Source organism: Trachemys scripta, chromosome 7, assembly GCF_013100865.1.
Source record: "Trachemys scripta elegans isolate TJP31775 chromosome 7, CAS_Tse_1.0, whole genome shotgun sequence".
Lineage (NCBI taxonomy): Eukaryota > Metazoa > Chordata > Testudines > Emydidae > Trachemys > Trachemys scripta.
This window is the reverse complement of record NC_048304.1, coordinates 34685151-34710076: the sequence shown is the minus strand read 5'-3', so window position 1 is coordinate 34710076 and position 24926 is coordinate 34685151. Positions and strand designations below refer to the sequence as shown.

The window sequence follows — 24926 nt, the reverse complement described above, 5'->3', positions numbered from 1 at the left end:
ATCAATTTTTCCCCCTAAGACTACATATGCAATACCTAAGGGACTATGCAGATAATCATCCCATAAACTGCTTTCTGTGTCTGGTTTAAATTTTAAAGGGATTGAGGCAAACAGGCTACATTAAACCTGATATTTTAATAACAGAATCCTTTTCCTCTTCCTTTTGTTCATCTCGCTCCCATTACTGTCCAGCAAAACCTGTTTGTCATTTCTGGTAGGTATTTATAAGATGTGCTTGTTAACCACTGAAGCACACAAAGCTGGCAATGTAGAGATAATTTCAGATGAAGTTACATTAAACGAGGACTCTGTAATAAATCAATTTTGAAACACAATGAATAATGTCATGCTCAAATCTCTGGAATCTCATCTGTTCTTTTAATATTTTCTTTCTTATTTTAACATAGGAGCCTACATATAACTAATGTAGGTATAGCTACTGTAAGTTAACAGGATCAAACATTATATGTCTACAACAAAATGAAAAAACAAGTGCTTCTGAAGACAGCATACCTAATTAAAGCAGGAAGAGCCTAACTATATGGATTTTTTTGGGGTGAGTGAATCAGCAAACAACTAGCAAATATACAGTATGGGAAATATTTTGCTGTATTTTACAAAGTTAATTTCAACCATTGAACATTAGTTGACAATACAAAAGGTTTCCACTGATTCTTGCAGCTCTTATTAAAAAGCTGGCAATGCAAGTAACAGTTGTTGAAAGTTCACCATAACATGACACCCCTTTCTGCCCCCATCCCCTTTACTTAAAAACACAGTAGCCTATATTCACACAAGCTTCTTGGAGATAGGGAGATCTGCTTTATTTATGCAAGCAAAGTGATCCGGATACAACTGTTCTAAGGGTTAAGCCTACAACCCAATTAAGCTTGGAAAATATTGTGTCAGCTAAGGACCTGTCTTCATTTGGTCAGAGGAGACACTGAGTTGGTAACAGAGCTAAATTGTTAGATCTGTTTTTAGAAACATTCTTCTGATCAGATTTAACTGTTTATGATGGCTAACGTCCGTGGAATTAGTAAAATTCAGAGATGAAAAAATTCAGCTGCTCCTTTATGCAAAGATTTATATAAGGAGAGCGATAGGGCCAAACTTTAAATTGCAGATGCTATTTTTCACAGATGCTATTTTTGCAAACACAAAAATTGATGTGTACACAAACTGAATTTGCATTCAAGTTGTATTTTTTCATGGCTAATTACAATGTCCAGTCAATTTTTTTATTTTAGAAATATCAATGGCAAATATTCACTGTCCAAGTAAGCAATAGATATTTACCGGGGGAGGGAGGGGAAGTTATTTTAATTGTATTTTTTAAACCTCTTGGCTATGTCATTGCAATTCCTTTCCCTTTTGTAGCTGAAAAATATTAAATGAAATGATCCATAACTCAAAAATAAATGTAAATGTTTTTAACCACATGGCAAATTGTTACTATCACTTTCGATATTGTACCTAAAATTTCTGCAGACAAAAGAAGACTGAAGTATATTAATAGACTATGAGGGATGCCCTAATAATTGCCCTAGTCATACTTATAATTTATTTATAACTGACAGATTCTGGAGGACATATAATTTCATTCTGTTCCCTTGTAATGTTCCCTGTAATTAACATGCATACTAAAATACATTTTTAGGACTGAAGGTGCTATATACAGTAGTGACAAATCAGATAATAGAATAAATTGCTGAGAGGCAAAATCATAAGGCCTTTAACTAAGGAAGTTATTAGTGCTCATTTTCATGTTTTCTACATTCTATAATACAGTTAAAGAGTAAACCCTAATTCCATTAAAAAACTATTTGAAGAGGCTCATTATTTCGAACTTTAAGGTCAGAAACTTGGTAAGTTAACTGAGATGCCATATATATAATAAATAATAAAAATAGTATTAACTATTTGAGTGGCAAAATTGTATTTGTGGCTCTTTCAAATGTGTGCTTAATTCTAGCTACAAAACAGTTTCTAAAAATTAAAAGTTATAGATAGTTAATATACAAGAACCAAATTCTTTTGTTGTTTAGAAACCTGATCAGATCAGATATTCACACTTCAAAAATAATCGCATTAGAAAGTATTAATAACATGTCCCCTTGCTTTTTTAGTATGTCACTTTGGGATTCATTTTCTAGAAATACTGAGCACCTCCAGTTCCCATTGACTTCAGGTGGAACTGTGGGAGCTCAGCACATCTGAAAAATCAGTCTCTATGGGTCCTATCCTGCAAACACTTAACTATGTAAGAAACTTCATTTACTTAAGCGGTCCCTTAGAAGTCAATGAAGCTATTTAGGTAAGTAAAATTATTCATGTACTTAAGTGTTTGCACGATGGGGCCCCTAGCTGTAACTAACAAGACTGTCACTACTTTATGGATCCAAATTTGCCAGGTTCTGAGCACCCTCAGTCACCCCTTTGACTTTACTGGGAATTGAACATGCGCAGCAGGATCAGGCGTAAAAACTGAAGACACAAGCACAAGTAAAATTCTCTAGAGTAACGCTACCACCTCTTGTTTTAACTACACATGGTTTACCATTGTTAGAGAAGTGGCTCTATACATGACTGTTTGAGACCTGCTAGTATAGTATGTATGTCAGATATTTCAAATCTCAGCACCCACAACCTTGGTAAATAAATGACATATCTTTATGGAGTGTTTTGTGGGGGGGAAAAGGATGGAAGTTAAGCTGGTTTTTTTAGTTGAATTCAGAAGAAACAGAATAAATAGTCTGAGATTTTTTTTTAATTGAATTTAAGGCAAAGAAAGGTAATTTCTAAACATTTAGATGAGCTTCTTAGCGAGAACTGATGCATTTTGGAAACTTTGAAATTTTAGTATTTGAATGACAGCTAATGAGCACTTCAATAATTAATTTTCCTAATGATAACATAACTTAAGACTGGCTACCTGTTGATTTCCAGGTACAGTTCAAGACTTGGTGGTCTGGAGCCCAGTTGAGAGCTTGGCTTTTTGCTCTATCCACTTGCAAAAGTTATGACCTGCTGGATTGCTCTAGCATTTCCTAGATTTGTATTCCTCAGTAGGTCATTCTCAGTTGAAGAACCATTTGCCCTAGTAACCTGCCAGAGTTTAGCTAGCGCCATGGTTCAATGTCACACCTAGTTGTTCAAACCAATTATTACTTCATTTCTATTTTCATTAGGGCTAGGAGGTTTTGAGCCAGCTGAGGAGTTATTTTTTGGGTTAACCATATTGTTTGCTGTTTTCAAAGAATTAATGCACAGCCACAGGCAAATGAATTAATACTCTTGAAGCCTTTAGAACTCAGCAGTTACCATTTAAACAAAAACAAATAAAAAAAGAATCCTAAGCACTTTGGAAAATTCTACCGAACTATCCCAACCATGCAGCCACATTAACAAGCATTTTAGGTAAGTAGAACAGGACCTGGTCACTAGATGTTTGGCAACTAGTGTGACTAGAACTGTCTACGCTGTCTTAGGGCTGCATTACAGGAGGCTTAACATTCACCTGTCCATGACCCCCAGACAACTAATTTATCTGCTTAGGCCAATGGAAAACTGCAAGTTTAAAAATTCTGACTACAGTTAACACCACAGTTAACACACTTCCATAATGCAGTAAAACAGGGAGAATCAAAGCTTCAAACTATCTTGAAAATGCAAATATGTACTAAGATAAGGAGAACTGAACAAATGTGAATGTCTGATTTATTTTAAATGTCTGGTTGTCTCCATTATATCCTTGGCATGTCTAAGATACGTATCCCCCACAGTTTCTAAGTGTCACTCTGATCTAATAATATAACTAATTGAAAATAAATCTATTTTTGGTGCCATACTGTGGTACTTACAGGATCTTTCAAGTTATCTTGTGTTAAAGCATAAAATATGACACACTGCACTGGAACTGCACTGCATTTAATATTATGTTCTCACATTGTACCTTTAATTAAGAATGTCAAAATGCTTTATAAGAGGGAGAAAGTCAAACAGAGAGGATAAAGGGACACTGGGAACTTAAAAATCATGCATTATAAACACACGTTATCTATTACTAACAACACTAAAGATCCAATCTACTTATCACTTTAGATTTGAGATTTTCAAAGCTAATATTAATTTTAATGGGACTTGTGTGTCTAAATCTCCAAGTCAGCTTTGGAAATGTAATCTATGCTCTTCATTTACGTTTTGCTTCTCTCTGTTTGGGCAATGAAAAGCAATGAAGCCAGCTTTGCTTTCAGGTTCCTAATGTTGAGATGTTTAGACTCATGGGTGGCGTTTGTTTATAAACAAGTGTTTTCATTATAATTTCAAATATTGGAGAAACATTTGTATTTGTTTTAGGATTTATAAAAGCTTGTTTACAACTTCTAATTTTGGATCCAGTTTATGTTGGCACAGCAAGTCAGGGGCAGAGTCGGGACTCAGGAAAGAGAACCCAGCTTGGACTCTCAGTCCTGTACTCTAACAAACACACACACTACACAATAAAATGCAGTTCTCAGCTAAAAACATGCGTTAGGTGCCTAGTGTGGCCTAAGACCAAAGGCCATGCCAACCACACCGTCTGAAATGTATTATTCCACTCAGAAATTGCATGTATTCTTAGTGATAAAGGATAAATGTATCATCTGAAACAATAGAAAACTTGAAACTGTATTTGTATCAAGTGCAATCTTTTTTTAAAGATTCTCCCTGTCCCTCTACAGACAGTCCTATCTTCCCATATTCCCTCCTCTGGTTTCTCCTTTCCTTCACTATTAATTAAAGCTGTCACCAAAGGGAATGTTGTAAATATAATGGGAGGGTGTAGCACAATAGTGAGAGGATTTAAATTCAAAGGATTTCCAAAGATGGAGAGTTGTACTGAGTGACTACATAATGAGTATACAAATGGTTTAAACTTGTGATTGATAAGGGTGACTAAATGACTCTTGTAAGAGGAACACATTCTAGGAAATCTGTTCTTAGCTATGAGGACTGAACCATAAGGAAAGTCGCAACTAAAACCTCCCCATTTAATCAAAAATTCAGTCTCTACTAGGTCCTGGGGTGGGGACGGGAGGAAGAGATACCTCCCTCCTCCAGCTGCTCCATTGCAGTTCCACACTCTTCCCTCAACCCTGCACCAGTCACCTTGCCCTAGAACTGAGTACAGTGCAAGATGAGTCCCATTTTGGGTATGTCTACGCTCTGCTTTTTTCAGCAGAGTATAGTCTACATATCTGCATAGCCCCCCAGGACAGGTATGAACAGCAGTGTTGAATCTGAAGCAAAGCTCAAGTGAGTAAAGACACTCCGAAAGGGTGTGGGTATATACGTGAGTATATGCTCTACATGGCTCTTTACTCGCCCAAGCTTTTTTAGCCATAAAAAAGGCTCTTTACTCGCCATACTGCTGTTTTAACACTGAAGTGTCCAACTGCTGGAGCCCTTCCCTGCCGGAGGGAAAGACTCCAGCAGCAGGGAAAGGCAGTGGCAGTGGAGAAGCAGGCTCTGGCAGGCTCAGCCTTTCCCCACTGCATCCCCTCTGCCAGAGACTTTCACTTACATGTAGCTACACAATGCTGTGTGGATGCAGCTTGCTTTTCACTGCAGCATGTAGCTACATGTACACTGTTGCTAATGACGTGTAGTGTAGACATAGCCTTTGAAAGCCAGGAACTTCCACCTTCTAATCCTTGCACTGACATTAACTGACTCTGTGACCCTGGGCAAATCAGTTGACCTCTCTGCCTCAATTTCCCCCATCCATAAAAGGGGATAATACCATTTAAGTGACAGGAATACTTTAAGATTAATTACAGTACTGGCTTCCTAGGTCTCCGTTTGGCAACTTGAAATTTCTAAAACATTTCGCATTTAACTGTCCCTCACTTAGATCACAATTCTGCCATCTGACACTTACGTAATCAACTCAGAGAGCAAGTAGAAATTTCAGTACAATAGCTACTGTCTTAGCAGCAGCAGCAGCAACAGACATTCAATGCGATAGTACAAATATTATAATCGTTCGAGTCTTCTTGAAATAAAATTCAGAGATTTTTCCAATAAAAAGTTCCAAAATTTTCGTTTGATGTTGTTTAGAAGAGATATGTTTTATATGTGGTTCAAGATATATTATGAAAAAATGGAAGAAATCAAACTCAGTGAAAATGTCTCAATTGTGAAAAATGCATTGCTTTTATTCTATTTACAATTATACTTATTTCAACACTGTAATAAATGGGCTCTGTTCCTCTAGAACAATCCATAATCTTGTCCTGAATGTCTCAGTTCTCAGACTCATAGCAAGTTAACTTATTAGGCAGAAAAGCTGGTCAGCCTGCAAAAGCCTTTTATTTTTATTTTTTCAATAATAAGCATGTGTTGTGTGGGCTGCCTCTCAGTATCTTTTTATCTGGTTTATGTGAGGCTAATCCCTAGAACATACTTTCAGCCTGAGGTATCTCAACAGCATAGTGGTGGATGAGAACTGTGACTAAGGACTCAAGTTAATATTAACAAATTCTTATGAAATGAAGAATTCTCAAGTTTATGGATAGCCAAAAAAGGATTCATGATAGGTAAAAGATTAGGAACCGCCATTATAGAGCCTCAACTGGACTGAAAGTACCATCACAAAGACCTGGATTGGAGATTTGCTGATGAGTAACGGCTGGAAGGGGGTGGGACTCAAACATCTGTAAGTAATGGAGAACTGAAAGGCTTTCTTATTTCTGTATCTAGAATTTTAGTTTTAAGATTGTATCTGCTAAACCATTTTGGATATATCCCTCGGGACCTAAATTAAAGCTGTCTTCTTGAGCTGCCCTATTAGTCAAAACACTTTATGCTGTGGGCTCGACACACTGCTCTTGGCCCCATCTCACCCTCATGCCATGATTTGTAAGAGAAGCCTCTGAAGACAGCCTTACAGCTATCTTCTACAATGCCTGCACCAGGGGAAGCCTCCCCCCATCCTCCAATCAGATACAAGGCTTTTAGAGCCCCATTATGCCACTCCAGCCATTTGTACCTGGCCAGAAAGAGTTTAATGATCTGATCCTTTGTTTGAATGTATGAGAATGATACTTGCAAAGTATTAAGAGGACACAACGTGATTTGGTCCCCCTTCAAGACATACTACGCTAATGAGGAACAGGAAAAATATTAAGGGAATTTCTGTCCTTGAAGCAGGTTTTTTTTCCCCCTTAAGACTGAGTACTGCAAGAGGTATAAAAACCAGGAAAGAAATCTTCCAAACATTCATTAGCATACTTAGAGATATTAAACAATTAAAAAGATATAAATGCAGTGCAGCTTATCTTCAACTTTTAATTGATTTGCTTCTTCCTTAGATCACACATAATGTAATTTGTTTTTTCTTAGTGAGTCACAATTCCTTGTGTAGGAGTTCCTATAGTCTGCAGTGTCACCTACTATGAAAGCAAACCTAAACATAATACATACATAAAGAAATAAATAGATTGACACACACTATACATTGTATAAGTCCAAGGACTGTCTTCCTCTGTTTGGAAAGTGACTAATATGTGGTGGGTGTATGGACTCACAGACTTGTATAAATTTATACAATAGGGGAAAATCCTTTTCTGTGGTACACATTGCATATTTCTACTACCTGTTCTTCTTCAGATCTCCTATATGAAATGAGTGCAGAATATACAATAGAGATCTACAATTTGGCTCCACAATCAGGATTTTTGCCAATGGCAAAGTAATTGATCTCAAACACAGGGTGGTGTTTGGCCATACTTTTAGAAGCGAAGGACTTGAAATCACTAAATTTTTGGTAAAATCAGAGAGAAACAGCCTGCATCTTTGTAATTCTGTGGCCACTCTACTTGAAACAAAGAAACGTTATTACTTTTACTGAATGGAGAACCCATGTATTATGCTATAAATCAAGAAAGCTCCAAAGTGTATGTTTCAGGTTACGTTCTCATTCAGTTGGCAATAACACTGCAGTTTTATGACCTGGTTATGGCATGAGATGTTTTAAGGTATATCTCTGGAGTCCTATCTACCAAAGTTAATTTGCACAGGATTTAGTTGCCCAATTAACTTTCCATTGATTTTATATGTTAATTGTCTAGTAAAACCCCCTTCCTTCCTTCCATTTAAAAAAAAAAACATAAATGTGTATCATATGTGGCCTCCAATGTACACTTGGTCTCAATCCAGCTTGAGAAGTGACATGCTGGGAATACAATTTATCTTACAAATTTAAACTCTCATGAGTTTACAAATCTCAATTTTATTAGCAAACCTATTCTGCAATTGCATGAATTTTAATATTCTGATTTACAAAATGCCATAAACATCACAATTTTTTTTAATGTTACGTGGATGGTTTAAAGAAGTGTGATTACAGTCCTAAGCAGTTAAATCAATTGAGCACTCTGCATTTCTCATCCCACTTTCTGGATCTACTTACTGATGTCTATCACCAGCTGAGTTATCTCTCTCTTAACAGATGTTAGCAGTTCAGCATACTATATATAGCTTAGAGGACAAACAAGCCTGTGAACCAATAACTTGATGGCTTAGCATCCAGTTTTTAGCTGGCACAAAGTAAACAAGTTCAACTACATTTTCTTGCCTCACTGTATTATTATAGCTTAAAATGTGTTATACAGAAATATTTTTAGATCTGTAAAGACTCAAACTTATGATTTTAGAATTCTGGGCTAATATTAAAAACTTGAAAATTTATTCACTATCAAAAAAGTTAAACAGTTTCAAGTATTACACATGCCCCTAAATTCCCCTGCCAATTTTTGTGGTTTTACAATTACAGTTTCCAATCTTTACAGTACTTCTCACTTCTTTTTCTGTAGGAAAAAACATAGAAAATTGACTAGAAGTATAACTGTGCAGTTGAATGCACACACCGAAAAAAATCCTTTATCTTTTAGTTGCAATAGCATGAGGTGTTACTTGAATCAATTGTCAGTAAAACATTTTCAGACAGGAGTGACATTTGAATTGAAAGTGTCTTTTTAAAAGAAAATCATTTTGCTTTTTCCACTGTTCATGGCATTATAATAATCTTCAGCAATGTTCCTCATCCATAAACCCCCAGAATATATTCCCAGCTGAAAAATGATCCTGCACACTATTCACACCATGCAAAAGTCTTTAATTTCTATACATCATCCCACTAAACTTCACCTTCCCAACACCCAAAGAATTTATTCTACTGTAAAACTTTACAGCTTCCAGTCATGATCAATCCTTCATTGTTTGTAGCCGTCACCATATTTTGCTATTATATAAAGTCACCAATACAGTATAATAAACCAGTTTCACAATTGTTAGACATTGCACTAAAACAGATGGAAGAAATATTATCGAAGTGGTTTTATGCTGCCAACCAAGAAATCCAATTATAGGAAAGGACCAACTAGTTAATTATATCTTAAATTGACAGTGCCTGACCCTGAAGACTCAAGTATTATCCCTCTCATTTACTTTTCTCATGCTGTCTAACACATGGAGCCTCCATATGTCTTGATGCAAAAACTAGATGGAGAAAATTACTTCAAAATAAAGAGCAACTGCAAACACTTAGCTTACTTCACATGTATTACTTTGGGATTAATTACTCCACAGACTTGGTGCCCAATTTCACTGACTGAGGTGCAGGCCTCCTGAAAACAGATGGTTCCTTCTAAGAAATAATAATCAAGGGAGCTGTTCAAAAGAAAAACAATTAACTCTACATCATAAACATGCAAGCTAATCACTCTGTTATTTATTTGTTCATCCAATAAACAAAGTGTTAAGATCAGCCTATTGGCAAAAACAGAAACAGAGTCTAACAACTAGGTATAAAAAATTACTATCAGGACTGAGGTAAAATGAAAAGAAAAATATGTTGGCATATTCTTCATCTCAAATTCAACTGAGGAAGGGACTAAAGGTTGTTTCTCTAAAAAGAGTTGGGTAAAATAAGTATTGGTTAACTCTAGGAACTAACTGCCAAGAGAAGGAATGAAAATGTCAGAGTTTGAAGAGGACAGCCGGTTTCAATTTAAAGTACAGATATAGACTGAAAAGTAATCATATAAAAGTGGTGCCTTCTTATCCAAGAGATCTGCTCAGGGTGTGTCTAATTCACTACAGCATTGTGTGTGCTAACTTGAATGACAAACGTTTGTGTTCCTGTTAAACCCCACAGAGCCAGCCAGTACTCTATGGCCCTTGGGAGAATAAGCTGGATCCTACTATGACTTTTGCTTCATCAACAAAATTGTCAGCCACTTTCAGAAAGGTCAGCTGAAAAATGGTTATTCCTGGTAATGAGTTGCCAGCCACAAAGTACAGTTTGTTTTTAGAAGCCCAGGTGGAATTAACAGTGCCAGAAGTCAAAATTAATCTTTTAACATAGCCATTGAGTACATTTGCTCTTGATGTCACTGAGATAAGCATGGAGCTGCACAACGGCACATCTAAAGTCACTTTCCTGGGTGTAACTGCTCTTTAATGCTTTTTGCTGGTGCTGAATACCCTTCACCAACCAAAATGCTCTTGAACCCATCTCCTTACCTCAACTATGAAGAGCAAAGCCCAGCAGCTTCCCTAGGAAGTGGAATATCAAGCACATTCTTCTTGCTGATCTCTGCCTTTCTGGGCACAGAACAATAACAAAACCTCGAATTACACTTATACACACACAGGCACACATTTAGGATGTTTAAAACAAGACTGTCCAAGGAGTCAAAGTTTAATTAGATGGGCCCTAACAGATCTTTTTCGTGTCACTTCTGTGAATCCTTAAATCTAGAAATGGAAAAAAAAATCTATTATATTGCTTTCTAATACCAGACTTTCCCCAGCTTGGCCCAATAAAGCAACTGGTCAATGACTGGCTAATTTATCAGGCTCCATCTGTGTGAGTGTGTCTGCATGAATGTGCCCACAAGTCCGGGCGCTCATACACTGTCCCTATGCAGGCAAGTGTGTATGTGTGTGCACCTGTGCGCGTGTTCGATTCCAAACCCCACAAACTCTGTCACGGCAGGCTGGGGGGTTGATGGACAGCTAGGTGAATCCTTCCCACTGCCTGTCTGAAGAGAGACACACAATCCCCCTCCCCGGGAGGCGGATGAACAGGGAATGATTTGACAAGTCAGGCTTGGGGTAAGTACCCTGCCTGCCAGGCTGGGCTCCTAGCACCAGGGGAAGGGAAGGGAGATGGCTTGGCCCTGGCTTTTTATCACCAAACGCTTTGGATGCCCACAGCACCCCGGTGTACACGCCTCCCTGCCCACACAGGCTGGGGCTTCCCTGGGCATAAGGGCAGCCTGGGGCAGAGGATGGGTGGCTGGTTCTGCCGCCTGAGCGCTAGCTCGGGGGCGGGGAGCAGCCACAAGATGCTGCCCCCCGCTGCCGCGGAGCTGGACCCACAAGCTGGGGGGTCGGGGGGGAGAAGGGCGGGGCCGGGGCCCAGGAGGCTCAGCTGGGGGGAGGAGCTGGCGCTAGGCCTGGGATGAGGGGAGCCGCGGGGGGCGGGGTTGGGGAGGGGCTGGGGGGGATGGGTCCCGATGGCGGCCGACAGGGAGGGGGTGGCGAGGGCAACAGACCCACCTTGCTGCCGCTCCCGCTGCTCCGCTCCGAGGCGGGCCCGGGCCGCCCCGCTTGGGGCTGGGTAGGGGGCGCGGCCCCGCCTTCGGGCCGTGTGGGGGTGGGCCGCTAGCCGGCCGGAGGCGGGGAATGCGCATGCGCCGACCAGGGACACCTGCGTATGGGACTAGTGAGATACCGCGGGGCAGGGCTGGGGGTGATGGGGCGATGCTGTACCGTGGGGGGCAGGACTGGGGGGGGGGAGTGGTGGAGCATGGGGGGCAGGCAGGACTGGGGTGAAGGGGTGGAAGCGGTGGTGGAGCATGGGGGGCAGACAGGACTGGGGGGGAGGGGGGGAAGGGGGGGGGGGGGCAGGGGGGGCAGACAGGACTGGGGTGAAGGTGGGGATATAGGGGTGGAGGATGAGGGCAGGTCTGGCACCATGGGTTTTTCTATATCCAGAGACAAGAAAACCAGAGTTTTCCCTGCCCTACTGGATCACTTGCTCTTCTGAACTTCCCATTTAATCAAAAAGCAACATTATTCACATAAGGGGTATTTCTAAATCCTGCACTTCACTGCTGGGGCCAGTTTGCACAAGATTTATGTTTGCAGTCCACCTGCTTTCTCCCACACTGTCTATAACAAAAGAAGATGTGGTAGCCAGAATTTTTTGATGTATTCACACACCATCCGCAAACATACCATCTTTGCATAAAATACTGCCCCAACAACAGGTAGTTCTAATAATTACACTGAAAATGTATTGATTTACCTAACAGTTTCTGTTTGTTTCTTTTGCTTTGACTAATTTTTGCCATACAGCCTTTATACTTTCAATCACAATTATTTTGAAGGTGGTTATAATCATACCTAGCTTTCATAGAGTACTTTTTTATGAGTAGATCTCGGAAGTGTTTCATAATCTTTATCCTTACAACACCCCTGTGAGGTAGGGAAGTAATATTGTCCCCTTTTTTAACAGATGGACAACTGGGGCACAGAGAGGCTAAGTGACTTGCTCAAGGTTATCTAGGAAGTCTGTGGTGAAGTAGGGAATTGAACTTGGCTAGTGCCTTAACTATAGACTCTCTCTTATACATGTTCTGTGTCACAGCATGGAGAATCTCAATTAACTATTGAGATAAAAATACAATCAAATGAATAACTTCGGCTCTATGGAGCTATTTCAGTCTGTAACATCTTGAGCCAGTAGCCAGTCACATTTGAGTCTTGCAGGCAATTGTCTTCCCATTATACTTAATGAGAATTTTCTGATTGGCTCAAGTAAGGGCAGGATAAGGATCTGAGGGCCTCAGGTGCATTATTAAATATTCACAAGCAAGCACAACTTGATGGCTGAAACATACAGAGTGAGAAAGTCCCTGTGAATTTTCCTCAATTTACTAATATGATTAATGCACAGAACAGGCAGGTTTTTAAGTTGGACACCAGTGGGAGGGTGTGTTTTTTGGTGGTGGCCCTTGAGGTTTTTGCACAAGAGAGTTATGGCAGCTGGGGAAGAGAGCAGAGTGTTCTTCTCAGCCAAGCTGTTCCCTGTCCCTTACCTTGTCTACCACCTTATGTTCATGAGAGGATTGGTTTGAGGATTTGTTCAGAGTAGGAGCTTCCTGGGAGTTCTTGCAGTGCAGAAGAGGGCAGTGTAGCAACATACCAATTGGGGATGAAGGGGTGATCCCAAGTATGTATAGGTCCCCACTGGCTAGTGCAGTGATGGGCAACTTGCGGCCCATCAGGGTAAGCTGATTGCAGGCCACGAGACATTTTGCAGACATTGACCGTCCACGGGCATAGCACCCTGCAGCTCCTAGTGGCCACGGTTCGCCGTTTCGGGCCAACGGTAGCTACGGGAAGTGGCAGGCCACAGGGATGTGCTGACCGCTGCTTCCCACAGCTCCCATTGGCTGGGAACGGCAAACCGCGGCCACTGGGAGCTGTGGGGGGGCTGTGCCTACGGACAGTCAATGTCCGCAAAATATCTCGTGGCCTGCAATCAGTTTACCCTGATGGGCTGCATGCGGGCCACAGGTTGGCCACCACTGGGCTAGTGGCTGCTTCAGGTGAGCAGAGTGCAGGGTTACAAAAATTGTGACAAAACTTTATTTTAATAAAAGGGACACCAGGACAAGGCCTGAAAACAGGGACACTTCAGATTTATTTCCAGGGATGCATGGTTACCCTATCAATGCCTGCTGTCAACCAGGAGAAACCTACAGTAACTCTTTGCTTAACGTTGTAGTTATGTTCCTGAAAAATGCGACTTTAAGCAAAACGATGTTAAGCTAATCCAATTGCCCCATAAGAATTAATGTAAATAGGGGAGGTTAGGTTCCAGGGATATTTTTTTCACCAGGCAAAAAACTATATTTTTTATATATATATATATATATATACACACACACACACAGTATAAGTTTTAAACAAACAATACTGTACACAGCAATGATGATTGTGAAGCTTGGTTGAGGTGGTGAAGTTAGAGCAGGGGTAGGCAACCTATGGCACGCGTGCTGAAGGCAGCACACAAGCTGATTTTCAGTGGCACTCACATTGCCCGAGTCCTGGCCACCAGTTGGCAGGGCCGCCCGGGTGGGGGGCAAGTGGGGCAAATTTCCCCAGGCCCTGGGCCCCGCAGGGGCCCCCATGAGAATATAGTATTCTATAGTATCGCAATTTTTTTTAGGGAAGGGCCCCCCAAAATTGCTTTGCCCCAGGCCCCCTGAATCCTCTGGGCAGCCCTGCCAGTCGCGGGGAGGGGGGAGGGGGGCTCTGCATTTTTATTTAATTTTACATGAAGCTTCTTAAACATTTTAAAAACTTTATTTACTTTACATACAATAATAGTTTAGTTATATATTATAGACTTATAGAAAGAGACCTTCTAAAAACCTTAAAATGTATTACTGGCACACAAAACCTTAAATTAGAGTGAATAAATGAAGACTCAGCACACCACTTCTGAAAGGTTGCCAACCCCTGACTTAGAGGGTGGAAGAGGGTGGAATATTTCCCAGGGAATGCTTCACTGCTAAATGATGAACTAGCATTCGGCTGAGCCCTCAAGGGTTAACACGTTGTTAATGTAGCCTCACACTCTACAAGGCAGCATGAATGGAGGAAGGGGAGATAGCATGGCAGACAGAGACACACACCCTGTGTGAGAGAGAGAGAGAGATGTAGATTGCCCCTTTAAGTACTGACTGACTGTACCACTGTAAGTACATTGCCTTTTTAAGTAGATCAGGAAGGTGAGACAGCAGCTGTCGCCAGCAAGCTCCCTCTGTCCTGAGCCCTGTCATGTCCCCACCCTGCTCTATATGGAGAAGGGGTGAGCAGGGGGCAGGGGGACACCCTGACATTAGCCCCCATCTTCCCCCCCTGTACAGCAGCAAGAGGCTCCTGGGAGCAGCTCCAAGGCAGAGGAGCAGCACATAGCAGTGAGGGGAGACAGCTGAACTACTGGCAATTGATAGCCTGCTGGGCAGCTGCCATACAGGGAACTTAGGGGAGTGGGGAGCTGATAGTTGGGCTGCCGGTCCACCCTGGTTCCAAGCCCTGACCAGCTAGCTGCAACGGGCTGCTCTTCCTGCAAGCAGTGGACAAAGCAGGCGGCTGCCAAACAACATTATAAGGGAGCATTGTGCAACTTTAAATGAGCATGTTCTCTAATTGATCAGCAATGTAACCACGAAACAAGGTTAACTGGGACAACTTTAAGTGAGGAGTTACTGTATAAGGGAAACAAAAAGCCTCATGAATTCAGTTGTGTATCACAATTATAGCGGTATAGATTTTTTTCTACATTAATTTATCTCCCATCTGGAGAGGACATATCTAGTATCCAAACTGCAACTAATACTTCTGGGGGAATTCTGCGCTACTGCGTGTGCGCATAATTAATGAGCTGTGCATATTTTTAATGTAGGTAGAAAAAAGCTTCTGTCGAAATGTTGCTGCAATTCTGCCTTTTGCCCACCAGAGGGCGCTGTGGCACAAGAACAGCAGCATCTCCAAGCAGAAAATAACTTCTGCAGTTCCACCTTTCTCTCACCAGAGGGCGCTGTGGCGATACAACACAACAGCTCCCCGCCAGCTAGGGAAGAGAGAGAACCCGCAGAGGGGCTCATAAGGGCTAATGGGGAAAGGGCAGACTGGGGCAGGGGCTGAATGGGAATGAAAGCACAGGGCAGGGCCCCAGGGGGGAAGGAGGTGGAGGACCACATGGTGATGGGGGAGGGGGTGCAGAGCTACACAGGGACAGGGGCATGGCTGGGTGGGGGCACAGAGGCACATGGGGACGGGGAGGGGGTCAAGGCCATATGGGAATGGGGGACTGGGTGTCTGAGTAGGGGTGGAGGGACATGTGGACAGGGGGTGCAAGGACACATGGGGGTGTAGGAACATATGGGGACGGGGCAGATGTGCCTGACAATGGGAGAGGCTGGGGGTCAGCCAGGGTCTGCATGGGGGAAGCTCCCTAACAATCCCTTCCTGCTCCCCAAAAAACCTGGTCCATGCTTTTCCCCCCACACCCAACAACCCTCTAAATTCACACCCAGGCTCTTTCCCAGCAATTTACTTCCCTCTCCCTCAGCTCCTCCGTTACCCCTGAGTCCCCCAAACCTTTGCATTGCTTCTGAGGGGTGCAGGAAATATGGTTCTATATTTTAGTTTAAATGACTTATTACTCAGAGTTCTGTACTAATATGCCAAGTAAGGAATCTATTTGTCAAAAAACATTTTCTGAATCTTTTTTGTTGTCTGTATTGTTACAGACAAACTTGCTAACAGGTATTTTGAAATAAATGATCAAAAATAATTGAAACTGGTGTGATTATATTATTTTGAAAAAATGAAATATGCAGAATTTTAAAATATTGTGCACAGAATTTTTAATTTTTTGGTGTAGAATTCCCCCAGGAGTAAACTAAGAAAGAGGAGGGGCTTGTCAAATGTTCGGTTTAAGATAGTTCAAATTGAAAACTACTGGTGTATGCACAAGTGGCAAGGGACACATCATCGAACTTCATGAGTTATGGTTTGATTATGGACCAATGACTGGTCAGGTTGGATTAAAAAATGTTATGCAATAATAAAATACTAATGGGGTTTAGGTGGCAGGCTGGGGAGGGGGATGGATAATCCCATGGTACTCCTCAGTTTACAGCTTTGCCGGTTGAGCTGTACCCTTGGGCCATGATTTTGGGTTTATTTTTCATATCTCTCTTGCACTTAAAAATATGGGGTGAGAGCAGCAGTGAAGAAAATTTACCAACGCAATTTTATTTAGGGTTTTTAACATCACTATAGGTAAGTAATTTTAAACATATTATTACCCTTCAGATGGACCTCTTAAACATTTCAAAAGACAGAGCTTCGCTCAGTTCAATAATCTACTCCTACAGCTGATTAATGATGATCATTGTGCACATTTAGCATTCTGAAGGACTTCCACTTCAGCTCTTCTGAATGCTGTTATTCTGTAAAATCTACATGTCAAGAAATTTCACTGAAATTGAGGATTTTCACTCTAAAATTAACTACATTATAGTGGAGGAAAACTGGTGTTTAGGGCTCAATGCTACAAAGCACTGAGCACCCTGCTCTAGATCCAGCAAACAGTTTAAAGTACATGCTTAGCTTTAAGCTTGTGAGTAGTGCTGTTAACTTCAGTGTAGTGCTCACAGGCTTAAATGTTTTGCTGGATGAAGGCCAGAATACTCAGCAAGAATGCTGTGAGGTATAGATTTCATAATTCATTTCTTACCTTATATTTATTTCTTATGGCATAATGACTTGAAGAAATTAAACTTCCTGTAGGCTGCCAAGCAGAATTTGGGTCATGTAATCAGTTTCCTGAATGTCTGACCCTCTTGTAGCCAATAATTTTTTTTTAAACGAAAGCTCTGATCTTTTGAGGTGCTGAAAACTCTGAGGGACAGGACCTAAAAATATCAGCTAGTCCTAAATGTGCTTATTCACATGCTCTTACAAATTGCACTTTTATGAATCATTTATTCCCTGTTTGAAACCAACAGCTGAGATGTTCTCAGAGCAAATCAATGCATGCTGTTCAGTGGGAATTGAGAGTGCTCAGCAGTTGGCAGCTGGAAGTCTTATCAGACAAACTGATATCACCATCAGTCATTGGTTTAATACAAATAAAATGAACATTTTCTAGAGGCTTTCTCTGATTCATAAAGTGTTTTGTAATAGGATATTGTCACAGGATCACATCTCACGTTTTGAAAATAAACATCCGGATTTTGCCTCTACCCTTAGGCAAGAGAACATTATTCTATGCCAGGGGTCGGCAACCTTTCAGAAGTGGTGTGCCGACTCTTCATTTATTCACTCTGATTTAAGGTTTCGCGTGCCGGTAATATATTTTAATGTTTTTTAGAAGGTCTCTCTCTATAAGTCTATATATTATATAACTAAACTATTGTTGTATTGTAAAATAAACAAGGTTTTCAAAATGTTTAAGAAGCTTCATTTAAAATTAAATTAAAATGTTGATCTTACGCCGCCGGCCCGCTCAGCCCACTGCTGGTCTGGGGTTCTGTTCACCTAGGCTGGCAGCGGGCTGAGCAGGGCCTGCGGCCAGGACCCCAGCTGGCAAGGGTCCGGCAGCGGGCCCCGGGATCCCACAGCCCACTGCCGCTCAGGGGTTCCATCCGCGGCTCCTGCCAGCCGGGATCCCGGCTGCCGGAACCACTCAGCCCGCTGCCAGTCTGGGGTCCCGGCCCTGCCCACATACAGTGGGTACCTACCTTCTCCCTGGTTCTGGTCCATTCCCTTCCTCTCTCTGCGCTGAACTGAGGGTGGCAGTGCACTGAGCACAGGGCTGGGGGTGAAGGGTCTGGCCAGGAGCTAGAATGAGGGAGGGGGCTCAGGGTTGGGGCAGGAGATTTGAGTGTGGGGCACTTACCTGGGCAACTCCCATTTGGTGTGAGGGGTGCAGGTGGGAATGTGTGTGGGGGGTGCAGGAGCTCCCGTTTGGTGCTCAGGGTGGGGGTGAGAATGTGGGGGGTGCAAGAGTCAGGATTTGGAGGGGTGTATGGGGTGTCAGGGTGCTGGGTATGTGGAGGGGTGCAAGAGTCAGGGCAGGGGGCTGGGGGCATGTGAGGGGGGTGCAGGTGTCAGGGTGGGGGGGGGCTGGGTATGTGTAGGGGTGCCAGAGTCAGGGCTGGGGTCGTGGGGGGATCTGAAGGAGTCAATCAGAGGGCTGGGTGTGTATGGGGGGTACAGAGCTCAGGGCACAGGCCTGGGGGGGTGCGGGGCTCAGGGCAGAGGGCTGGGTGTGTGTGAGGGGGGCTCAGGGCAGAGGCTGGGTATGTGTGAGGAGGGGTCAGGGCTCAGGGCAGAGGGTTGGGTGTGTGTGGGGTGGGTCAGGGCTCAGGGCTGGGTGTGTGAGAGGGGGATAGGGCAGAGGGCTCCCCCAACTCCTGCGGCCCCTGCTGGCTCACCTACTTGGGGCCCTGCTGCGCACTGCACGAGCACAACTAGCGCCCCCCGGTGAGAGAGTCCCCTCTGGCTGTGTCTGGAGGAGCCGCTCCGGGCAGCACATGACCCCGCGGTATGCGAGCTCCTCACCCTGATCCATGGCTGCAGCCGGGTGCCTCCTCCCAGGGATGCTCAGCAGCTGGCACTGCTGCTGCTGCTGGCCTCTCCCACCTCCACCGCCCCCGCTTACTGCCGCCAGGAGTCGGGACCGGATCTGCAGCGAACCCGCTCCCCCCGCGCGCCGCCAATCCACCATGGCCAGTTATACCAAGGTGGCCCAGGTGAGCGGCCCCACCGCGCCCCCGGGCAGGGCTCCTCGCTGGGTGAGGGGAGCCCTCGGGCAGGCCGCTGAGGTGGCTCCTCTCTGGGGCAGCGCGGGCTCTGCCCCTCGCTGGCTGCCTGTCCTTGGGACTCTGGCAGGCAGCAGTGTGCCATTAAAAATCGACTCGCATGCCATCTTTGGCACGCGTGCCATAGGTTGCCAACCCCTGTTCTATGCCAATGTTCTAGTCAACTGATAGTATCTCTTTATCATAAAATGGGCAAGATAGAAAGAGACATCTGCCTGGCCTCCCTCAGCTTTACATGTCCATGAGGATAAAGTAACAGGAAAGAATCTCTAGGATTTCCGCCTTCCTCTCACCCTCAGCCTGCTATTTAAATGATTGTAATTTATTTTTTAAATCACTACTGTCCTTGGAATCTTGAAACATCTAGTATCTGCTTGAACTGCCCCCTCTTAGCTTTCCATTGAGCTGTTGCATCTACTCTCTGATGACTTGCAAGTTGATGTGGTCTGGCCCGAAGGTGCACTCAGCTTAAACATCGGTATTTAAAACAAATGTCAGTTCTCTATATTGTATTTACAAGTGATCTTAAATCAAAAGTCCCTGATACATGAAATTACAGTGGGTTCCAGTTCCTTATTGGGAGGGGCAGTTTTGACTTGTTTATGGAGCGACAGATGGGATATTGAGAACATAAGGTTCTTTCTTTTATGATAGTTGGAAATGACGTTGTATCATGAGTAGGGCTGTAGATTAATCGCAGTTAACTCACACGATTAACTCAAAAAATTCATCGCGATTAAAAAAATTAATCTTGATTAATCACAGTTTTAATCGCACTGTTAAACAATAGAATACCAATTTAAATTTATTAAATATTTTGGATGATTTCATACATTTTCATATATATTGTATTCTGTGTTGTAATTGAAACCTGTGTTGTAATTGAAATATATTATTATTGATTACAAATATTTGCACTGTAAAAATGATAAAAGAAATAGTATTTTTCAATTCACCTCATACAAGTATTGTAGTGTAATCTCTGTATCGTGAAAGTGCAACTTACAAATATAGATTTTTTTACAAAAGATTTTACAAAACAATGTAAAACCTCAGAACATACAAGTCCACTCAGTCCTACTTCTTGTTCAACCAATTACTAAGACAAACAAGTGTGTTTACATTTACAGGAAATAATGCTGCCCTCTTCTTATTTACAATGTCACCAGAAAGTGAGAACAGGCATTTGCATGGTACTTTTGTAGCTGGCATTGCAAGGTATTTAGATGCCAGATATGGTAAACATTCATATGTCCCTTCATGCTTCGATCACCATTGCAGAGGACATGCTTCCATGCTAATGACACTCGTTAAAAAAAATATTGAGTTAATAAAATTTGTGAATGAACTCCTTGGGAGAGAATTGTATGTCTCCTGCTCTGTGATTTTACCTGTATTCTGCCATAGATATGTCATGTTATAGCAGTCTTGGATGATGACCTAGCACATGTTGTTCATTTTAAGAACACTTTCACTGCAGATTTCACAAAATGCAAAGAAGGTACCAATGTGAGATTTCTAAAGATAGCTACAGCATCTTTATCTGAAACGCCTTCCAAAATCTGAGAAGGACGAGGTTTGGAGCATGCTTTTAGAAGTCTTAAAAGAGCAACACTCCGATGTGGAAACTACAGAACATGAACCACCAAAAAAGAAAATCAACCTTCTGCTGGTGGCATCTGACTCAGATAATGAAAATGAACATGCGTCGGTCTGCACTGCTTTGGATTGTTATACAGCATAACCTGTCATCAGCATGGATGCATGTCCCCTGGAATGGTGGTTGAAGCATTATCTCCTGCAAATGTAAACAAACTTGTTTGTCTAAGTGATTGGCTGAACAAGAAGTAGGACTGAGTGGACTTGTATGCTCTGAGGTTTTACATTGTTTTGTTTTTGAGTGCAGTTATGTAACCAAAAAAATCTACATTTGTAAGTTGCACTTTCACGATAAAGAGATTACACTACAATACTTGTATTTGGTGAATTGAAAAATACTATTTCTTTTGTTTTTTTACACTGCAAATACTTCTAATCAAAAATATAAAGTGAGCACTATATACTTTGTATTCTGTGTTGTAACTGAAATTAATATATTTGAAAATGTAGAAAACATCCATTCTATTATTGTTTAACAGCACGATTAATTGCAATTAATTTTTTTTAATTGCTTGACAGCCTTAATCAGGAGGTAGGGTTATCCCTGCTAACCTCCAGATCTACCTAGGATTGAAATGAGTTTATGTTCCCTGTTCAGTTCCCGGGGGACATGTGCAAAAATAATGAAAAGCACCATTACAGTTAGCACTAATTGATCTTAAAGAGGCCAAGGACTACATGGGAGATGCTGCTCGCATTCCAGAAGAGAGCCTTCCAAATCAGGACTCCGCCGTTGGCAGAGACAAGTGAAGTGGCTTGGCAAATGGGGTGAAGAGGTGTTCTTCATAGAAGGAAAGGAGAAAGTATTTGTGGAGATGCCTCTGAGTAGAGCTGAGAACAGAGTCCTGAGGGACTGTAACAGAAGGAGGAATGGCACAGAGGAAGAGCCACCAGAAGAAATGCTGACTGAGTCTTAGAAATGTAAGAGGAGAACAGGAAAAGAAGGGGTCACAGCAGGCAAGGGAAGACAGGATATCAAGGAGAAGAGAATCATCCATAGTATCGAAGTCAGAAAAAAATCAAGGAGGATGAGACTGGGGTGTTGGCCTTGAAATATAGGCAGGAAAAGGTCATCTGATATTCTGGTGAGAGCAGTTTCATTGGAATATAGAGGGTAGAAGCAGGGGGGATCCAGGGGTGAGTTTGAGTTCAGAATAGGTGAAGTTCTGAGAGATAGAATCACAGACCCTTTAATATTGTGGGGCCAAACTCAAATCTGATATTGGTGGATGCAACTCCATTGAAATTACACCAGCTTACATCAAGTCTGAATTTGGCCCTCAGTGATTTGGATTTTGACATATACTTGATTGGAAATTGTCTTAGATCAACATATGCCACCTTGTGGTAAATGAATATGATGCACATTTTATTTCAAATATAGTTTTAAAACACTTTTATTCTAGACAATGTAAATTGTATTCCTGGTCTTGCTGGGGGATGCAGAATAGGCACATGGGTCCCTTCTATAGCTCCTGCATAGTTTGGAGCCGCAACTGTTCAAATTCCTCAGTGAGCTCTGGCACCTCGATCACACACTCCTGCAATACCCAATGCATTGCCCTGCAAACCTCCATCACTTACACAAGGGTTGAATTTGGTCCAAAGTGCCTTGTGTAGGACATTCTGGAAGCCAAACATTTCTGCAAACCAGATTTTTGTTTTGAGATTTGGATGCACTAGCAATTCAATCAAGTGTTCTGTTGCGGTTTTAACAAAGAACAGCACAGTGCTTGTTGGAGAATGGCTCTGACATTTTGACCCAAGATTTTTAAAAAAATGTTGGGGGCATTTTGGAACATGACTCTGATTCCACTCTCAGATCTTGCAGTTGGCATCAGAGTGCAGCTAAAACCATTTTTTTTTTTTAAATCTGCTTCTAAGGATATCAGTGTTTTGATACACAGCAATGCATGCTGCTCATGTTACATTACAATCTGTTTAATAAATTATTTATAATTACGGTGTAGTGGTTAGGGCACCATGCTGGGCCTTGAGATTTGGGTTTTTGTCTTGGGCCTCTGCCACACACTTGCTTTGTGACATCAGGCAAGTCACTTAAATTCTCTGTGCCTGATTCTCATTTACTAGGCTCCTTAACACCACTCTGGCATGTAATGGGGCCTTAAATTAGAATAAGGTCCTCTGCCACAGATTCCCCATCTACAAAATAATACCTATCTCTTTGTAAGTGTCTTTGAGATCTTCAAAAGAAAGGCACTATAGACATGCAAAGTAAGAAACTGACACTGAACCGTATGGATTTATGAATTTTTGATTTTACCTTTTTCAGATTGAAGAGAATGGAAGTTTTTGACAATCTAAAATATTTAGAAAATAATGAAAAATGATACAACTGATGTAATAAATGATTGAAAACCCTGCATATCACTTCCATGACATTGCCTATAATAATTAAACACTACAGTATGAAGGATTTTTCAGTCACCAAATGTTTCCCAATGCGCCCCTCCCCCCTTTTTCCCCCTTCCGCCCCCAAGCACTGGGTTTGCAGTTCTTTATTCTATGCTCTTTTTCTTAAATTCTGTTTTCCCACTGGGGAGAGCTGTATCTGTGTTCTTTTCCAGAGCGAATACAATCCTTGCAGAGATGTTCTTGCGTCTCACTAGCGGCCTTTTGTTTACATTGTTTATCCGGACGCATCACACATTCTACAATATCTGTCCTGTTTGTAACAAACCTGAGCATTACAGGAAGGGAACAAAAGAAGGGGGATAGTGGGCAGATGTAGCAAAGCTGTGCCAACAGCAAGACAAAAATAACTGAGAGAGGCTGCTATTAAGATGATAAATATATTTAATAGAATGCCCTATTGCAATTATTAGAGTCTAGAGGCCAGATCCTAAGCTGATTTTGTTTGCATTTAGATCAGTTCAGTCAATGGTGTTACTATTTATACAAGCTGAGTTTCTAGCCCTAGAACATTTTCTTCAATCCAGGTTCCCATCTCACCTTTTATCTCCCTCCAAATGAGACAAATGGCACCTACTGTATGCTATTAAATGACATAACCCTCTCTGCTATCACGCTATCACCCTTTCTCTCCTATTGATTTTTTTCAGCCAACCTTACTGCTTTAAGTTATTAATTTGATTTGATTTATTTTCAGTACTGTGTATTGAATTTCCCTCCTACACACATTTTATGTTGCTTGTTGTAGAGTTATCAGCCACTTTTCATTTCAGGATCCCCAAAACAGTGGTTTGGCCTTTGCAATCAATAAACAATAATAAGCATGATGCAATGTTTCCTCCTGATCAGGTGAAGTGTTGTTCAAAACCAGATGGCCATCACAGAAATATGGATGTTCCTTGTGCTCTAATTTTAAGAAAAACACTTCTAGGAACTTCTTTCATGAAAGGACCAAAAGCACTTTTAAAACTTTAATTATGTCTCAACCCATCAGGTACGTAGGTATCATCCCTGTTTTACAGATGGAGAAATGAAGGGGAAGAGTCCCAGATTTTAAAAAAGTGATTAGAGGTTTGGGGTGCCTTCGTTTTGTGAGTGTCTGCATCTTAAAGGACCCCGATTTTCAGAAAGCGCAGAGCATCAAAATCACCTTTGAAAACCCTGGCCAGAGAATTCAAGTTTCATGCTTAATGTCATATAACAAGTCAGCGGAAGAGCAGGGAGTCAAACACATTGAGAACTTGGCTCAGAGCCTCACTGGCACTTAGGCACCTGAATCCCATTGATTTCAATGGAAGTCAGGAGCCTAAATACCTTTGAGGATCTGGGCCCTTGTTCGCTGCTTTTCCACAATACTCATTCTTCATTTGG

The 24926-nt window shown here is 41.9% G+C and overlaps 1 protein-coding gene across 1 annotated transcript in view; it reads right to left on the bottom strand.

Annotated features, from left to right (window-relative positions):
- PTPDC1 (protein tyrosine phosphatase domain containing 1) overlaps window positions 1-11632 on the bottom strand; it is a 43616-nt gene extending 31984 nt beyond the window's left edge. Inside the window, exons 1-2 of the mRNA XM_034776503.1 lie at window positions 11611-11632; window positions 10570-10650 (exon numbers count right to left, since the gene is read on the bottom strand). The gene's annotated coding sequence lies outside the window, so the exon portion shown is untranslated. The remainder of the gene's footprint in view (window positions 1-10569; window positions 10651-11610) is intronic.
- Between the last annotated feature and the right edge of the window lie 13294 nt (window positions 11633-24926).